Source organism: Macaca mulatta, chromosome 2, assembly GCF_049350105.2.
Source record: "Macaca mulatta isolate MMU2019108-1 chromosome 2, T2T-MMU8v2.0, whole genome shotgun sequence".
NCBI lineage: Eukaryota > Metazoa > Chordata > Mammalia > Primates > Cercopithecidae > Macaca > Macaca mulatta.
This window is the reverse complement of record NC_133407.1, coordinates 108,544,153-108,559,390: the sequence shown is the minus strand read 5'-3', so window position 1 is coordinate 108,559,390 and position 15,238 is coordinate 108,544,153.

Below are 15,238 nucleotides of genomic sequence, written 5' to 3'. Positions count from 1 at the left end.
ATCATCTCCAGACACATATGAAAGGCAGACCAAACTTTCCACCCCTCCTGGCAGAAACATCTCTGGTTTTGTGTCTGAGGTTTCAGATGAGGTTGATAAGGAATGGAACACAACTTTAGAGGATGAACAACTTGATTCATCTCAAGTCATAACTGTGAACAGCTTCGTATTTCCTGGGTTTATTTGATGTCTTTGGTCCGAAAATGAATTCTGAGATCCAATAAGCAGGAAGGATATTGCTTCCGTGTCATGCTGCCCCAAGAGCTGTCCCAACATATGGCTGAGTTAAAGCTGCAGCCAGAACCCCTCTGAAGTCAGAACATCCAGAGGTTCACCAGAGAGGAAAAGATCTCACCAGAGGTTGGGGAATCACCAAGGACAGGAACCACCAAAGGGTCAAAATGTATTCAGCAGCATTCACAGTCCGTGGAAAGTGTTAAGGTCTTCCAGAATGGATCGTGACTTAGACTGGGTTTCCGAGAAGCAGGGCCTGAGGTGGAGAGTCTCATCCAAGCGTTGAATTGGGGGATGCTTTCAGGAGAATCGGAGTGAGGGAAGCAGGATGGGACAGGGGAAGGAGCAAAGCAAGCACATGGTCTCAGCTGATGTGGGTTTTAGCCTGACCCCAGGGGAACCTCTGGAGCAGGCTGTGCACCACAGTTGCTGCGCCTTGAGACAAAGGACTGGTCTTTCGTATTTCCACTTTAACCAATCACTGGCCAAATTCTGGGTAGAGGCGTCATTATAGCCTCCCTGGCAGCTTCCATTTAGCTGGGCCCAACTCTCTAGAAGGGGAGGCAGCTGGGAGAAGTCTGCAGCCTACACTCAGAGCAGCCTACACTCCGAGTAAAAGGAATGTGGAAGGAGTGCCTGCAGCGTTCACTGCAGAGCTCACAGTGTTCTTCAGTCCCATTCCCATCAATGGTGGAGTCTGGGGGTGTCCAGAGGACATGAAGTTTAAATGTGCCTGTCGAAGCTTCAGCTCCCTCTCCAGCCAACAATGCTGACCTCCAGGCCTTGCCAGTCTCGGAGAGATCTGGCTGGGTGGTCTTGTCTCTGGTGTCCTGCATTGGGGCCCACTGAGGTGCAGTTGGCTCTCTCATGCTGGCCCTCCCTAATGAGGTTAGAAGTCCCTGCCATCTGCCATTGCATGCAAAGTCTTAGCTCCCAGTATGTGCATTATAAGGGAAGCCCCTCGGTATTAGGGAATTTGCTGAGGCCACCAGCAGACTGGTAATAGCATGGGACAGGACCCCAGGACACCTGTTTGCAGCACCTGCCCTGCCATGAATGAGCCATTTGGCTGTGGCTCGAGCATCTGTCTCCTCTGCTACAGAACAAGGGGGTTGGGGCAGGTGAGTCCCCAGTCCCTCAAAGGCCTGCAGTTTTGTGTTCAGACTTTCCCTCCCCATCTTCCAGGCCCAGTCAGACCACATCCACCACAAAGACACTTCCCTCGAGGACTTTTCCAGCAGGTGGACTGAAACAGAGGCCAAGGCCTCTCATTTTTCTGAGTGATTTGAAGGGGAAACATGTACAAGTAAGAAAAGAGGATGCTTAAGATATCAGAATGTATTTTGCCCTGGATTGTCTAAATTGGCTGTTTGCGTGGCTCTGATAATCTATAAAATCATTATGATGTTTGCATTTTTCTATTCAAATGACCAGGGCCATGGAGTAAAGATTTTGTTTCAAGTCAATGAGGTAAACAAGAAAGAAAAAATGTTTCACATTTTAAAAATGACTTATTTGTCAGTTAGCAATGACTATCATGCTCTAAAGTAAGGAAGAGAAGAAATTAGCATAGGTTGTAGATGCCAGGAACTCGATCTTCCAAATCCTCACAGCAATCTCACGAGGGCTGTGCCTCCAAAGTGCACAGTGGGGCAGCTAGGATGTCCTCCCTGGGTGTGGGGAGAATCCTGGAATTTTACCATCTTGGTGTCTCAGAGATGTGTCCACAAATAGGCCCTCAAGAACTCTCTGTTGAATTGCATTATGAGCAAAAATTGTGTGTTCCTGTGGTTTCCTTGTAGGCCTCTTCCAGCCCAGGCTCAGAAAACACTGGGGAGATTTCCTGTGTGGCCTGACTAAACAAGGTTTTAAGAGCCCCCAACACCTCTGTGGGAACTGCCATTCCTGTCGCCAAGTGACACCCCCTCCAGATAGGCATCTGCAAGGAAACAGCAGCTGCTCTGGTCGCTTTGTGAACCCTCACCTCAGTTTAGAGCACCTGAGGGCAGATCCAGGTGTGCGTCCCCACCTGGCTGACACGGAGCCAGCCCAGAGAAACAGGAGATCCAGGCAGCTGTCAGCGATGCCAGAGAAGCCCTCGCTCCACTGCCTTTTACCCAGGATGTCACAGACCCACCTCCTGCCCTACACACATGCACCCCACCAGCATCAACATGCAGGCAGACACAGTCACTCCCAGATGCACCTCCCCTGGTGCCGAGAAGAGTTTTCAGGTACAAGGAGGGAAAGGAACAGGGGTTTGGGCATCGCAGACCTGAGTTTGTTTGCATCTTAGCTCTGCCATTTTACCTTGCTGGGCATTCTCTTCCTCATCTGTAAAACAGAGAAAATAATACCTACCCAGCAGCCGAGAGTTGGAAAGAGTAATTATGAAGAACCCCTAGAGTGCTCGTTGACACATAGGAAGTGCTTCATGAGTGAGGTTTACTAATACTGATTGTTGAAAATCTTCAGGGCTGTTGTTCTTGATCTTTTACAAGCATCCCCTCTCCCACTACCTAGTCTGGTTCACTCTGGGGCCCTGGGGATGTGAAGAGGAAGGTTTCTCAGGGCCTTCTGCCTCCCCTCTGACCATCCCGCTGAAATGGAGAGTCCTGGCACCACGTAGGGCTGGGGCCACAGGCTCTGCCACTGCGCTGGGGCAAGGACCCTCCACGGTTTCTGATCCTTCAGTGTGGGGAGGGGACTCTCCAGGTTCACATCCCCTCAAAGAGTATCTCTCTTGTGCTGAAGCAGCAGACAGATGTGGGGTCCTCCAGGAAGGCCTCGGCACTCCAGGAATGGCCCAGCCCCACTCATACAGCTCCGCAAGTCCCTTCTCAATGTAGATCCATGACTGGCCTGATTCCAAGCTCAAATAAGCCCATGTTCATTACAAGTCACCTCCACCTCATTCCAGAACCCCCACGTCACACTTAATTTGCCAGAGGAGATGGTCAAAGCCCTGAAGTTTCAGCTCAGCCTAACAATTCCCTTTAGAGGGAAGTCAAAGGCCCAACATCGTTAGACATTTTAGCTCATGGAATGATTCCAGCAGAATGGAGTGAGAAGTGGGACCAGCCAGGTGGGGCGGAGGTGGTGCCCAGTGAGGCCAGACTAGTCTATTTCAAATATTAGCCCTGACACTGGCCAGCTGCTTTCTAGGCCTCAGTTTCCTTTTCTGTAAAATGGGAATAATAACAGTACCTCTCCCATAGGTATTATTGTCATGAATTTAAAGGAAAATATACCTAAGAGTTTACTTTCTCTCCACACCCCTTTAGAAACACATGTCCCAGCTGGAGCCCTGGCTCCCCCAGGACTATCTTGTAGCTTAGTTGGTTCTGTTTCGGGTGATGAAAAACTTTTGAAACCAGAGAGTGGTGGTAATTCCACAACATTGTGAATGTAATTAATGCCACCAAATCATATCCTTTAAAAGGGTTAAATATTAATTTAATAGTCAGGCATGGTGGGATTACATGCCTGTAATCCCAGCTACTTGGGAGGCTGAGGCAGGAGAATCGCTTGAAACCGGAAGTCGGACGTTGCGGTGAGCCGAGATCACGCCATTGCACTTCAACCTGGGCAACAAGAGCAAAACTCCATCTCAATTATTTAATTAATTAAAACATAAAAGAATTGCATGTTATGTATGTCATACCACAATTTTAGAAAACATTTTTAAAACAATAAGAATAAGGGAAAGGCTTACCTGACTCCAACTGAGAACTGAACATGGGTCATAAAAGATGGGTTTTGTCCCCTTCCCAGTGGAATGACCCAGAAACAGCCTGCGCCCCCTGATGCAGGGGCTCCCTGTGGTGGCTCCGGCTATGCCACCCCACTCCTGGGTTTTACTCCTGCTTGAGTAACGGAATGGCCTAGCGCAGTATAAAGGAGAGAGTTGAGGCTTCTCTCTCTTTTGTCACCAGCACAGACAGATATGGCAATGGTGTTCAACAAAGAGAGCTGAGAGCAGACTCGATGTCTGGCCATGAGGCAGGCGATGGAACCCCAGGTTTCTGCTCCCAGTGGACCCAAAGCAGCCCCACTGGGGCAACAAACTCCCAAATTCCATGCAGGCATGACTGCAGGGAACAAGGGAGAGAGCGGCCCTGTCACCTTCTATTTCTGCCAGTTCCCTGTTCTTTTCTCTCAGGTCTGAGGCGTGCAGGAAAAGAGTGATAAAACCATTCCCTCACTCTCTCCTGCCACTGAGAATTATTCCTTTTGTTCCAAAGAGTCTCGTGGGCTGGAGGCAGCCACAGGGCTTGGATGGAGTTCATTATTGGGCACAGACCCAGGGCAGAACATAAAAGATTCAGCCTTGACATTTTACAGATGGAAACAAATTTCTGCGCTGTCATGGTGGGGCTCAGAGAGAGCACAGTTTAACACAGGCACAGAATCAAAACTCTTTGCAATCCTGGACTGGCGGGAGCAGCAGTACCGCCTGCAGGAGACCAACACTGGCACGATCGACCCCATGACCTTCAACAAGGCTCTCATGCTCCCTGAGCCTCAGTTTCCCTATCTATAAATGAGGGGACACTAAACACCTGCTCTAGGGCTGTTGGTACCTAGTGCTCCCATGGCACACAGCCTATCTGAACCTACATCTAGGTTATCAGCTCTGTCACACTTTGCTGGGGACCACTGATGTGTACTGTTATAAATAGCTATTGTTTATTGAAATGTTACTATGTTCTGAGAATTTTTAATCATGCATATAGAAGACTTTGGTGGTGCCCCAGCCATCCCCCCTCCCCACTAACCATTTCCATATATGTTGGCCCAACTTCAGAATGCCATCATTTCCAAATCTGTCTGAGGACCCTTTCTGGTTGCTGGTGCCCACCGTGCCCACATGCCAAATAAGTGAGAGAGCTAAGGCACTAAGGCACCCCAGGAGTGGTCCTCCCACAGTGACTGATGGGAATCTGTGGATAAATATCCCAGCTCCCTCCTCCCGTCAGGCAAGGTCCTACTGAGAGGGATGGCATGCAGGTGCCCTTGGTGGCAAAACACTTGCTGGATAAGTCACTCTTGCCATCTTTTTCCCCACTCCTGGCTCACATCCCTCTCCCCAAGTGGTTTTTCCTGGAGTCACTTCTCAAATAAACTACTTACGTCTGAATCTCTCAGGATCTATTTATTGGGAATCCAAAACATAATCGCATTTATTTTTAACAACGAACCCAAAGAGCTAGGTACTTTGATTTTCCTTTTACAGATAAGAAACAGGCTTAGAGACATTTAGTGTCTAAGGTTGCACGAGCCCTAAGCACAGATCTTAAATTCTTACATCTGGCCACAGGGCCCCAGCCAAACTAGGAAATGTCATGTCCAAGGCAGTGGCTTGCCAGGGAAGCCTGAGGCTGCAGAGGGTAAATCCCCTCCCCACCCACTTTACCCTCCACCTAAACACATGCACGCACACACAGGCACGTACACACACACACCACCAGAGAGATAGAGAGCCCATCCTATAGAGTGCCCGCCACCAGGTGGTGCCCTTGCTGGGAGGTGCAGGCTGGCCCTGCAGAGAATCTACCCACAGGCCAGTGTTGTCATCAGGTCTAGCTGAGCTACTTCGAAGAACCAAGGAGTCTGCCTTCTGCCTTCTGTCTTTCTGAGGGAGGCTGGAGCCCAGTAGGCAGAACCTGGATTGGGAAATTTTTAAAAGCTCCCAGGACTTCTGAGCTGTTGAAGCAGCACGCACACGTGCACTTCCCCAGCTGGTAGCAGTGGGAAGACAAGCGCACTTTTCTCTAAACCTGCTTGGAAAGTTGAGTTTCTAGAAACCCTCTCTATGGTCACTCAGGGTAGCAAATTCCATCTTCCTGGTCCAGCTCCTGTACTGTGGAACATAAGGACCCCCACCCACCCACACCCCCACAACCTCTGCCTTCTGCCCACCTTGCCTTGGTGTGAGGATTGGGCTTGGGACAGTGGGATCAGGGGCAACAGAACAGTTTCTTCGGTGGAGCTGCCCCAAGGTTCTGGCCCTGGGCTGACCTGTGTTATTCGGAAGTGCAGCAAGAAGGGACAGAAGCCTGCTCTCCTTTCTCTGGGGTGGTTCCAGCCCCTGCAGGAGACCACTAGGACCCAGCATCAATCTCCCCAAAAAGCACGGAATGACTATCTGTGATTTAAAGGGGCACCACTCCTGTTTTTCTGCTGTTAAAGTTCTGACTCCAAGTCGGGCACAGTGGCCCATGCCTGTAATCCCAGCACTTTGGGCAGCCTGGGGAACAGAGTGAGATTCTGTCTCAAAAAAAAAAAAAAAAAGGTTCTGACTCCAGACTGATATGTCAAGATACAAGATTATGTTTTTGTTTGTTTACTTACGCTGTAAAAACCAACTTTAAATTCCTAAATATATCCACAGAGCCTCTTATTTTCTTCATATTTATTTTAATGTTTACAAATGTATCACTGGCTATCTTAGGTCGGGTTCCCAGAAGCAGACGTTGAGATGAGTTTTGCGTGCAAGTGATTTATGAAGGATGTGCTCTCATAGAAGCCGAGCTGGGGTGCCATCTCAGGCTGAGTCCCAGGGAGAAAAGCTTCAGCCCGCCCCACAGGGAACCCCAAGTATAAACAGCACCTCAGAATCTCCCTGCCTCCGACCCTTGTGCACCTGCACAAGGCTTACATTCCTACATTACACCAGTCACTGGTGAAGGGCTGCCCCAGGAGTGTAAATTCTCAGGCAAGGCCTCCTCCAGCAGCCCAAGACTGGATCTACAAAGAAGAATTACAGGTGCTGGCTGCTGGAAGTGGTGATGAGGCCACACACTCACGCATCAGTAAAAGCAGATCCAAAGACTGGGTACGGTGGTTCACGCCTATAATCCCAGCACTTTGGGAGGCCGAGGTGGGTGGATCGCCTAAGGTCAGGAGTTCGAGACCAGCCTGGCCAACATGGTGAAACCCTATCTGTACTAAAAATACAAAAAAAAATTAGCCAGGCATGGTGGCACACACCTGTAGTCTGAGCTGCTCAGGAGGCTAAGGCAGGAGGATCACTTGAGCCCAGGAAGTCGAGGCTGCAGTGAGCCAAGATTGTACAACTGCACTCCAGCCTGAGAAAAAGGTGTGAGATTCCATCTCAAAAAAAAAAAGAAAAAAAAATTAAAGAATCTTGTGAACAAATAAGATGCACAGACAATCACAGTGATACACATACACATGCACATATACATAGAAAACAGATGGGGAAAAAATAAACCAAGATGTTTACAGTGGTTATCTATGGCTGGTGAAATTACAGAATCATTTTTATTTTCTTCTTTATAGTGTTTCCCCCCAAGTTTTCTACAATGAAGTCATATATATTACCATCATAATTGAAAAAAATAAGTATGTTGTTTTGGAAGTCATGAGTATCCTGTAATAAGGGTAGAATTTGCTCAGATATGCAAAACACACCTGTCAATAAGATCCCAACCAGCTCTTGAAACCCCATTTCCACTGCATGAAAGAAAATTTTTGATCTTGTTGTTACGGTATTTCAGCCTCCTCTGGTTTAAAATAATCTCTTCTCAAGTAATTACATAGTGTCTGGGTCTCTCCATCAATGCAAGGATTTTCCTTTCTCCGCTTCGTTCCAAGATGGCAGTTGGATGCAGGGGAAGCTAACTTAGCTTCAGGTCTTGGCCTTGTGGCGCAATCACATGCTGCCTGCAAGGTTGGGGGCGTTACCTTGCTGCCTCAGCCTCATCTGGCTTTCACTGTGACTCCTGATCCCCAAGGTCTGCATGGGAAAGCTACTTGATCACTGGTTTGAGAAGTCCATTCTGCAGCTCTAAGTTCAAATGGTATTTTACTTTTTTTTTTTTTTTTTTGACAGCTTCTCCCTCTGTCGCCCAGGCTGGAGTGCAGTGGTTCAATCTCGGCTCACTGCAACTTCTGCCTCCTGGGTTCAAGGGATCCTCCTGCTTCAGCTTCCTAACTAGCTGGGACTACAGGTGTGCTTTTTGTATTTTTAGTAGGGACTGGGCTTCACCATATTGGCCAGGCCGGTCTCGAACTCCTGACCTCAAGCGATCCACCGACCTTGGCCTCCCAAAGTGCTGGGATTACAGGCGTGAGCCACCACACCCGAGCAAGCCCATATATAGTATGTCAGGTGAGTTGTGTCAGGCCGAAGTCGCTGAAGTGCCTCCCTCAGCCATTTCTGCTCTGTGACTTGGGCACCATGTTGGATGCAGTGTTAGCCTGACCCAAAGGCTCTCTTGAGAGATTTGAAGACTCCTCAGGCTATACCCAGGGAAGTGGGAGCACCAGCCTGTATGTTCTTGGAGTCTTTAAAACTATCTCAGTGTTTCTATTGTCTCTTATACCTGGAGCTTTGATCCTGATGGGTGGGGCGGGAAAAACCAGCACACTCACAACCTGCCCCTGGCCTGCCTTTTCTTGTCCCATTTCTTAACTTCTTCTCCAAGTTTCAAAGCAGCTGTCCTTCCTCCTGTAGGGTAGAAACTTCCTGTTTGTCATATTTGCATTTTTCTTTCCTCCATGATTCACTCAATGATCACTCAATTTCTCTGAGCTTTGATTTTTTTGATACATAAAAACCCCAGCCTTGGGGGTTTTAAGAAAACCCTTTCTCTCTCTGCAAAGTCTGGCATTTGAGACTATTGTCTTCCTATCAGATTTTAAGTCTACTTTGAAACTTAAAGCAGAAAAATGAAGCCCTTCATTAATGCTGTCACCACCCTCTTCTTCCTTAGAGAGATTTACCGCTGCTTCCTGGCCCAGACTTAATGGCACAAAGGCTATAAGAATGAGTGATGAGGCCGGGCACAGTGGCTCACACCTGTAATCCCAGCCCTTTGGGAGGCCAAGGCAGTGGATCACCTGAAATCAGGAATTTGAGACCAGCCTGGCCAACATGGTGAAACCCCATCTCTATTAAATACAAAAAATTAGCCGGGCGTGGTGGTACATGCCTGTAATCCCAGCTACTTGGGAGGATGAGGCAGAAGAATTGCTTGAACCCAGGAGGCAGAGGTTGCAGTGAGCCAAAATTGCACCATTGCGCTCCAGCGTGGGCAGCAAGAGCAAAAATTCCATCTCAAAACAAACAAACAAACAAAAGAATGAGTGATGAGCTGGACATGGCAGCTCACGCCTGTAATCCCAGCACTTTGAGAGGCCAAGGCAGGTGGCTGACTTGAAGTCAGGAGTTCAAGACCAGCCTGACCAACATGGTGAAACCCCATCTCCACTAAAAATACAAAAAGTAGCCAGGTGTGGTGGTGGTGCATGCCTGTAGTTCCAGCTACTAAGGAGGATGAGGTAGGAGAACCTCTTGAACCCGGGAGGCAGAGGTTGCAGTGAGCGAGAGTGCCTCTGCACTCCAGCCTGTGTGACAGAGCAAGACTCTGTTAAGAAAAAATAATAATAATATATATGTGTGTATATATACACACACACACATATACACATATATATACACACATATATATATATATGAGAAACCAGATTTGTCAGCCTCTTTCTTTGGCTTCTCAGCTTCCTCAAACTTTGTGGCAGGTTTGCATAGACCTGCCCACTGTGAAACAGCTGGACTGCCTCCTGCTGTCTGTAACCATTTCCACACATTTCCACAGCCTTCATCATTAAAGTGACTCTACTTCCTCCGCTGATGCCTGCTGCATCTTTCCACTGGTATGTCATGTCACATCCTGCAGTGATATCCACATTACGATGACTTCTTGCTTGCAACAAGCTCTCTGAGCTGCTCCTGGAAAGGTTGTATTTCTATAAGCACTCAAATAAGTCATCAAGCTCTGGAACTGTAACCATGAGGAAAATATTGAAAACTACCTCTGCAATCAAATAGCTTACTCCACCTTCCTGACGAATGACTGATTATTTGTTAGCTCTGTAAGGGTTCCCAGAAATACTATATCATCCCCATAAAACATAAGGCAGCACCTAAGGTGATGTGTCCTGGCTTTGATGTGTATTTCCTGCTACTGTATTACTGTGCCATATCTAGTTCACCTATTCATTGAGTTAACACCTATGTATGGACCATCAGCTAAGTGCTTAGTCCTAATCTTTGTGGAATAGGTGCCCAAGTTGAGATTGAGCCTTCTTTTTGACAACCTTGATGATCAGAAGGGGAGTGGGTGAAGAGATGGGTACTGCTCTTTTAAAACTTAAACATAAGCTGGGCACAGTGACTCGTGCCTGTAATCCCAGCACTTCGGAAGGCCAAGGCAGGAGGATCACTTGAACCCAGGAGTTGAAGACCAGCCTCTGTAACATGATGAGATCCCGTCTCTACAAGAAATAAAAAAATTATCCGGGCATGGTGATGCATACCTGTAGTCCCAGCTACTTGGGAGGCTGAGGTGGGAGGATTGCTTAAGCCTGGGAGGTGAAGGTTGCAGTGAGCTATGATTGCACCACTGCACTCCAACCAGGTCAACAGAGGATGACCCTGTCTTAAATAAATAAATTAAATAAATAAATAAATGTAAACACATTTTTCTGCTTTCTTAGAGCCAGGAGTTCAAATGTACCTTTGAAGGAAGTTGGTTTCTTTTGGGAAAAACCTCTAGTGGGCCTATTAGTCAGGACTCTGTTGATTGTTGAGGGCATAAACCCATTTCAAACCAGCATGGGCCAAAAGGGGAATTTCCTGGATTAAGTAACCAAATCACAGGAAGTGGGGGCCTGCAGCTGGGCTCTGAGAGAGGCAAGAGCCAAGACTTACTCTGGACTTTCTCACTCTCACTCTGTTTCTTGTCTCTGCTGCTCTCAGCTCCTTGGCTTCTTCTATAAGTCTAAGGAAGATGCCTTCAGGAGAAGAAAGGGCCCCATTAGGGAGTGTGCAATCCAAACCAGCCGAAGGGCAAAGTTATGTAAAGTTTTTTTTTATAACTTTTTTATTGAAGGATTAGAAAAGTGCACAAATCAAAAATTCCCAATTTGATGAATTTTCATAATAAGTTAAAGACACTTGTCTAGCCAGCACCAAGATCAAGAATCAGAACTTACCAGCACACACAGCCCCACTAATTTCCCTTGCAGTCACGACCGCAGGTCAGTTGTAGACTTTTCTACAGGTATGATGTATGTCAATGAAAGTGTCAAGCAGCATAGTTTTGCATTTTGCCTGTTTTTGAACTTTATGCAATGAATCCAAGCAGTTTGTACTCTTTTCTGGCTGGCTCCTGTGGCTCACTACCATGTCTGTGAGATGTGTCCACGCTGTTGTGCGCCATCATGGTTCATGCTTTCGCATCGCTGCATGGCATCTCATGGAGTAGAGGTGCCATTCTACTGATGACAGACATGTAGGCAGTTTCCAGGTTTTGGTAATTTCAAATAGGGTTACTATGCCCATTCTTGTATATTATTATTATTATTATTATTATTATTACTATTATTATTGAGACAGGGTCTCACTCTATCACCCAGACTGGAGTGCAGAAGGACCATCATGGCTTACTGCTGCCTTGACCTCCCAGGCTCGAGTGATCCTCATACCTCAGCCTCCCACATAGCTGGGACTACAGGCATGTGCCATCATGCCTGGCTAAATTTTGTGTTTTTTATAGAGATGGGTTCTCACTATGTTGCCTAGGCTGGTCTCGAACTCCTGGGCTCAAGCAATCCTCCAACCTCTGCCCCCTGAGTAGCTGGGACTAGAGATGTGTGCCACCACACCTGACTAACTTAAAAAAATTTTTCGTAGAGATGGGGTCTCCCTGTGTTGCTCAGGCTGGTCTTGAACTTCTGGCCTCAAGTGATCCTCCTGCCTCAGCTTCCCAAAGTATTGGGACTCCAGACGGCAGCCACAGTGCCCAGCCTTCTTGCACATTATCTTCGGTAATCACACACATTCTTTGGGTTTACTGCATACCCAGGAGTGTGTGTCTGTGTCATAGAGTCTTTATGTGTTCTCATTGAGTAGATAGGGAGTTACCGTTGTTCTATGTTCTCTCCAACACTTAAGATGGCCAGCCTTTTAATTTTGGCATTCCAGTAGGTGTGTAGTGGTAATCCATTGTGGTTTTAGATTGAACTGCATTTCATATCTTTATTAGCCACTTAAATACAGTCATGCACCACATAATGATGTTTTGGTCAATGACAGACTGCACATACAACAATTATATTACATTATACACTTATAATACCATATTTTTACTATACCTTTTCTATGTTTAGGTGTGTTTTGATACACAAATACTTATTGTGTTACAGCTGTCTACCGTATTCAGTACAGTAACATGCTGAACAGGTTTGTAGCTTCAGGGCAATAAGGCTACACCATATAGCCCAGGTGTGTAGTAGCCTATACCATCTAGGTTTGTATAAGTACACTCTATGATATTTATACAATGACAGAATCATCCAACCCATTTCTCAGATCATACCCCTGTCATTAAGTGGTGCATGACTGCATTCTCTGTTGTGAACTGCCAGCTCAGGTTATTTGCCCATTTCCCTACTGAGCTGTTGACATTGCCTATTGGCATGGAGGGGTTCTTTAGGTCCTGTGAATCCTCTGTGAGATGTATTTATCACAAATGCCCTCTCAACTATGTGACATCCTTTTCATACTCTTACCTTCTGATGGTCAGAAGTTCTTAAATTTAATGTAGCCCAATTTATCAAAAATTCCCCTGATGCTTAATGCCTTTTGTGTTATATTTAAGAAAACTTTGCCTATTGCAGAGACTGAATTTTAAAGACAATTTTAGGTAGAAAGAAATGAATTTTTAAAGTAAGAATCACTTAGAGAAAAAATTGTCAGCAAATTGTTTATGTATATCCAAGTTGTAATGTGAACATTTCAACTCTAAAACATATATTTTAGACTTAACTGGACTCTGAACATAAAGTTAACTGCCCCTGTTGTTTTTTTTTAATTCATCATGGAATATCAGGGTTGCAAAGTCTGAAGTCTTGCCTTTCATTGATCTGACTCAGGTCAACAAATACTCACTGAGTCCCCCTCTGCGCCATGGTTTCCTGGGAATTAGGAATGAGAAATGATCATGTTGCTCGGGGCCTGGTCGGGAGGATAGTGTGCCCGTCATCTTGATGCTGCTGCAGTGGAAGTGTGTTCCGGGCATCTGCAGCCTCAAAGGAGAAGAGTGCATCTGCTTGAGAGAGAAGGCCTGCAGAAGAAGAGAGATACTTAGGAACTGGATCTTAAGCAACTGTATGAGAGCTCTCAGGTTGATAGGGATGGAGGGTGGGGGTTTGGTTTGTTTGTTTGTTTGTTTGAGATGGAGTTTCCCTCTTGTCGCCCAGGCTAGAGTGCAACAGCACTACCTCGGCTCACTGCAACCTCCGCCTCCCGGATTCAAGTGATTCTCCTGCCTCAGCCTCCTGAACAGCTGGAATCATAGGTGTGCACCACCACGCCCAGCTAATTTTTGTATTATTAGTAGAGACGGAGTTTCACCATGTTGGACAGGATGGTCTTGAACTCCTGACCTCAGGTGATCCACCCACCTCGGCCTCCCAAAGTGCTGGGATTGCAGGTGTGAGCCACCACACCTGGCCTGAGGGTGTTTTATTCCAGGGAGAGGGAATAGGTGATCTGTGGTTTGTGCTTATAAGGGACTGGGCTTGAATGGGGACATTTACAGTTTGCCTTCAAGGCTTCTATGTGCCCCAGGGGCTCAAATTCCAAAACAAAACTTCCAAACATCCTCTTTCTAGACCTGCGGTGGCAACAGGTGACCCACTGGGAAATCTAGGATCCTGGACCCAAGGACCTGAGCCAGGATGCTAGGTGGGCTGTATTGCCCTGCTCGGTAGCATCTCATTGCCTACATCTGATCTTTGAGGGAGTTGCTGGCTTTTAACTCACCAGAAAAGGGGCCTCTTGCAGAAAAATTGATTTGGAAGGCCCATACATGAAGAGGAAGCTGTGGAAAAGGGCTGTTCCTTTGCTGAACCTCCTAGAGTAATAATTACTGTGTAATATGACCTATCCTTTATTATAACCATGTTTTTATTTTAAATGCCTGGCTTCTAGTGACAATGTACACCTGGAAAAATAAACAGGTTTGAGGCTGGTTACAAAAGGGAAAAAAAGATGCTCACTAATGGTGTTGAATAATTAAGAGGGAACCAGAAACAGAACACACTTGATTAAGCACCAGTGGGGTCTGAGGCTATTCTAAACATTTTACTCACTGTATCTCATTTTATTATTGTGACACAAAGGTAGGGTGTAATAATCCCCATTTTACAGTTTCCATGAGCAAACAGAGCTCCAGAAAGGTTAAGTCACCAGGCTGGACAGTAACAGAGCCAGAATTCTCACTTGGGTCTGAGTCTGACCTCCTCTAGCTATTGCAAACAAACCAATGTACCTGACAAATGTGGGGCCCAGTTATATCACTGCAACATAATTAAAAAGGATAATTGCCCCAGGGAGAAGAGTGGCACATGGTGATGAAGTCCCCTGAAGGGTAGCAAATTGCTTGTGAGTGCAGGGGAACTGGATGATGACACCAGCAGGTTCCAGCTGACAAGTGCCTCCTTGCTTCCCTATGAGTTTGCTCTTCCCAGCAGTCACACAGGAGCGTCCCTGTCTTTCTACTGTCCTGCCTCCAAGTGTTCCCATCTTAGCCTGTCCTTTTAGTTCATTCTCCAGACTTCTAAATTGGTTCTCTTTTCTGTCGATTAAAAAAAATATATATATATCTTTGATTCTAAGCCTGTTACATACAGTGATTCTTAACTGGACGGTGATTGGTGATGACTCACTTACCAGCAATGTGGGAGCGTCCTTACATTCCTGCGGGCTTGGAAAGTATTCCCTGAAAGCCTTTCCTTGTCTTGAAGTCCATTCATTTTCCTGGCGTTCTCCAACCTTACACATCATCTGTCCTCCTGTCTGCTTACCCGCAGTGTAATCAAGGATCTCACAGGCGTGTTTGATGCTCAGAGAACTCAGGGATGTTTCAGTCAGGGGCTGTCCCGGGGCTGCCCTGCGTCTTAGTCATCATGT